This window comes from Callithrix jacchus, chromosome X (assembly GCF_049354715.1).
Source record: "Callithrix jacchus isolate 240 chromosome X, calJac240_pri, whole genome shotgun sequence".
NCBI lineage: Eukaryota > Metazoa > Chordata > Mammalia > Primates > Cebidae > Callithrix > Callithrix jacchus.
Genome location: NC_133524.1, coordinates 109,204,091 through 109,209,161, shown reverse-complemented (window position 1 = coordinate 109,209,161; position 5,071 = coordinate 109,204,091). Strand labels below are relative to the sequence as shown.

The 5,071-nt window shown below is 41.8% G+C and overlaps 1 non-coding gene across 1 annotated transcript; it reads right to left on the bottom strand.

The window, feature by feature from the left end:
• Positions 1-3,877: 3,877 nt before the first annotated feature.
• LOC118150733 (U6 spliceosomal RNA) lies at positions 3,878-3,983 on the bottom strand. The gene has a single exon (XR_004738885.1). It is a non-coding gene; the product is annotated as a U6 spliceosomal RNA (small nuclear RNA).
• Between the last annotated feature and the right edge of the window lie 1,088 nt (positions 3,984-5,071).

The window sequence follows — 5,071 nt, the reverse complement described above, 5'->3', positions numbered from 1 at the left end:
AATAGTGACATATAAGCCTAACAAGAAATGTGAAGACATTAGCCCTTTTCAAATGGGGAAAGAGAAGAAATACATTAATATTTACCCAATCTGTGTATATCCCACACATATTCTGTGCCCACAAAATCCTCAAGGGAATGGACAAGAGAGAACAAACATATCTTGACTCAACTAAGGTGCACAATGACGATAATTCATATTTACATTAACACTCCAAACTTCAAAGGAGGCTCACAAAGAGACATCATCTCATTTTACACAAAATGCCGCACGAAGCTTGCCTTCAGCAAAATAATAAACTACACTAAGTCTATCATTTAGGCCTCCATCCAGGTCCCTCAAATTACAGCCTCAAACACCACTCCCACATCCTTCTGCCATTTTCTTCTCATTCTACAGATTCCCTGGATTTGCTTTTTCTGTCCCTCAGGCCAATTATCCAACTCAAAAGAGTAGGTCTTTAAGAGAAAACACGCTTCAAGGATTCATTCAGGGAACAAACATTTATCAAATAACCACTATGTGCTAGGCATGGTGCTGGGTGCTAGAAATACAATTGTTTGCAAAAACATAAAGTGCAGTCTTTAACTGGGGCCTACTCCACCCCTATATTAGTCAGTGCAGGCTGCTATAACGGAATATCATACATTGGGCAGCTTCAATAACGAACATTTAGTTCTCAGTTCTAGAGGTTGGAAGTCCAAGATTGGAGTGCCAGCATGCTAGGGTTCTTGGGAAGGCTCTCTTCTGGCCATCTTTTTGCTGTATTCTCACAAGGTGGAGAGTGAGAGAGAGGGCAAGCAAGCTCTGTATCTCTACTTACAAGGGCGCTAATCCCATCAGGAGGGCTCTACCCTCATGACCTAATTATCCTCCAAAGCCCTCACCTCCTAATACATCACAATAGGGTTTAAGATTCCACCGTGTGACTTCTGGGGAGGCACATTCAGTCCACAACACCCACCAAAACAGAGCACTACAAATTGGTCAGGGGATAATTATCCTGGCTCTGCTTTATTGGTTCTTATATTGGACTTATCCTTCCAACTCTCATTTTGTTGGCTCTTGCTCAGACTTGGAGATACATTTTCTTGCATTGGTTATCAGAGCTTGGTTCACCAGCAATTCTACTTTTATACTACATCTAGTCTTTGGTATCCTGTATCCTGTCTATAATAGTCACAGAGTCTGCCCATTTGGCTTTGCTGTTTCTACCTCAGCAATAAGAGCTCAACTGTCTGTAGCCCCATTATGAAAACTATGATAGGATCCCTGCCTCCTTTATTTGAATTCCTGCCCTTACATCTCTCTCGTTTGTCCTATTATTATCCTCTATTCCATATTGATCTAATTCACCCTTTCCATTCCTCTTAATTTACTCTCTTTGTCCTCTAGCTGGCACCCTTTTAAAGCCCAGTGATCAACGCTGGTAATATCCCAAGTCACTCTATGATAAGGCCTGAAAACCCATAATTCCTTTCTTAATGGAGTATGCATATTTTTCAGACTTCCTGGACTCCAGGGGTGCCATAGCTATCATGGAATCCACCTTGCTTAACCAGAGAAACCTGTATCAGTGAAGCCATCAGAGTCTCAAAGCTAACTGATCGTCTCTGGAATGTAGAAATCTTCTTCAATAGTCAATCTTCTAAAAAATATCATCATTGCCAGGTGTGGTGGCTCACATCTATGGTCCCAGCACTTTGGGAGGCTGAGGCAGGCGGATCACCTGAGGCCGGGAGTTCAAGACCAGCCTGACCAACATGGAGACATTCCATTTCTACTAAAAAAAAAAAACCATACAAAATTAGCCAGGTATGGTGGTACATGCCTGCAATCCCAGCTACTTGGGAGGCTGAGGCAGGAGAATCGATTGAACCCAGGAGGTGGAGGTTGTGGTGAGCAGAGATCACGCTATTGCACTCCAGCTTGGGTGACAGAGTGAGACTTTCTCAAAAAAGAAAAAATCATCATCTGGGTCATTTGTTCCTCATGGTCACTGTTGTTAGGCAAACATCCAAGATTCTTGCTTTGGTAAGAGTAAGTCTTTGATTTCTGATCCTCACCAAGATGTTTTGAAAATCCCCCTAATTTCATGGCATAAAAAGATGTCCATATTGCCTTTGTGGAAGGCTGTCACCCAGTCATGAAACATCTTCTAGAAAATGTAACGTGGCGGCCAGGCGGGGTGGCTCAAGCCTGTAATCCCAGCACTTTGGGAGGCCGAGACGGGTGGATCACGAGGTCGAGAGATCGAGACCATCCCGGTCAACATGGTGAAACCCCGTCTCTACTAAAAATACAAAAAATTAGCTGGGCATGGTGGCGCGTGCCTGTTATCCTAGCTACTCGGGAGGCTGAGGCAGGAGAATTGCCTGAACCCAGGAGGCGGAGATTGCAGTGAGCCGAGATCGCGCCATTGCACTCCAGCCTGGGTAACAAGGGCGAAACTCCATCTCAAAAAAAAAAAAAGAAAATGTAACGTGGTAGAACAAACACTGGATCTGATGTCAGAAAATCTGGATCCTTCTTCTTGTTATGTCACTTATTTATTTAGAGACTTTGAGTCATTTGTAACAGGATTCAGGTAACTTATATGCATACTGTAGAGGCCAGTCTAGCTGGAAACTTCGTTGTTTCCAAATTATAATGTTCATGACTCTATTTCTGTGCCTCTCTAACCAATAAGACAGATTTCTAGACCTTTTTTATTCTATTTGAAAAGCCACATAATGTTATGGTTTCCTGGACCTTTTTGGTGTGCTGGGTAGAAGGATATGAAAACAAACAAATAAGCAAAACAAAATAATCAGAATAAAAGGCTGGTTGCAGGTGCTTCTGTTTCATACTTAGACACAGCCTAATTCCAGAAAAGCAGAGTTCACAGTGGTGAGTGTCATGGAAACTGCCTATGAATGTTACAAGACTTGCAACTAAACTAAATGCACCATTGCTGGTTGAGGAGAAGTGGCGAGGATTTTGTGCAGATGATTTTCTCCTTTTAATTGAACCACTCCAGTAGCGGGAACCAAACTGAAACTCCCTTAGACATTTAAATGACTCACATATTTTAGTGCTTAAACGTCAGCTCTGTGAATACCTAAAATGGGGCTAAGTGAAAATTGGATAACATTTGCCTGACATTGTCATTGGCCTTTCTCTAATGTCAAAGATGGATTTGCATAATTATGCTGAAAGCTAGGAAACTGCACCCAGCAGGAGGCTTCCTTGCTGGTGTTAGGTTTTAGTTCTACTCCAGCTGTGACTCTCAGGATGAAGAAAATCTTTCAGAAATGAACAGACAGAGTGCACACTTTCTAAGACAGTATAGTAACAGCCTAACGACAATTTAACTTGCTTACTGATTTCCAAGGAATAATTAAGATAGGCCTGATAAGCAACTGATTGACTGAAAGACCTTTTGCTTGGTAGGAAAAGGGCTTCAGAGAGGAGAGTGTCCAAGCAATGTTGCCTCATAAACTCTTCCTGATTAAAATTCTTTTAAGCTGGCCAGATGCCTGAGAGAAGCAAACTTCTAAAGACTGCCACTGCAACAGGTGTGTGTCTATGGTGCAATCTTGTCTTTCCAAGGTCACTGCAGTCATAAAACATCTCTTGAATGTATCTACAAGGGGAAAATGCTGAAGCAGGTGAGGCCTCTCAGGGTTCCAACTTTTACCCCTTACATGGGGCACTTACTAATCTCAGGCTCTCTTTCTCCATCTGCTTTTTAATTTCCAAATCCTGCTGTCACAAAAGAATTTGAACCCCTTAATACAGTAGAGAATCACCTCTCTTAGTCTCTCAAGAAATCATCACAATGTTTTTAACTTTCACTTGTAAATGACAACAGGTCTGTTTTACTATAATTGTTTTTTTAAATATGGAACGCTCATGAATTTGCATGTCATCCTTGCGCAGGGGCCATGCTAATCTTCTCTGTATCGTTCCAATTTTCGTATATGTGCTGCCGAAGCAAGCACTGTTTTCCTATAATTTTCAATAATACCTAAGTACTTGCAATATATTAACAAGAAAAATAAGTGTAAAATTCTTTTTTTTTTTTTTGAGACGGAGTTTCACTCTTGTTACCCAGGCTGGAGTGCAATGGCGTGATCTCGGCTCACGGCAACCTCCGCCTCCTGGGTTCAGGCAATTCTCCTGCCTCAGCCTCTTGAGTAGCTGGGATTATAGGCACACACTACCATGCCCAGCTAATCTTTTGTATTTTTAGTAGAGACACGGTTTCACCATGTTGACCAGGATGGTCTTGATCTCTTGACCTCGTGATCCACCCGCCTCAGCCTCCCAAAGTGCTGGGATTACAGGCTTGAGCCACCGCGCCCGGCCAGTGTAAAATTCTTAAACTCCTGGAACAAAGCTCCAACAAGAAAGTGAACATCCAGATTGCAGTCAACTAACAGAGAGACACATTCCTGAGGACCTGAGGACGACTACTAGTCAGTTCACCTGGTACTTATGAAATCATAGCATTCAGACAGCAATAAGCTTGGTTTTCCAAAGCAATATTTTCAAGCAGACCTAACAATGTATTTCTCATAGAGATTTCATGGCTTACAAAGCCTTATATGCTCGTTGTTCACTCTCCTGTTAATTAAAAGAATTTCCATGCTACCTCTGGGTTTCACCACAGAATTCATCAATATCTAAGATTATTTCACGGAGAAAAGCACAGATGAAAAGTAGCCCTTTTTCATTCACATGCACTACTTGCTAGGTTCAAAATATGATTGTTTCTTTGTTTGCTTTTACTGCTTGTTTGGTGCTAATAAGCAGAATCTGCACATGTAGTTCTCCTCTGACCATGTTATCCTGTTTTGCACATATATAGAGAGAGAACTTTTGTCAGACTTCAAATGCCAAAGAGCAGAGCATATCTTCCCGCTTATTTCCAGTTTGAGCTGGAGGTCGCAGCTTGTGCAATTTGCTAGACAGCAATTCACCTTGGAACAAGCTCATAAACACTGATTAGGCAAATAGATTGACTCAGAATTTCTGAATTTTTTTTAAAGGGCAAGAGAGCAAATGTCTAGTTTCTAAGGCAAAAAGG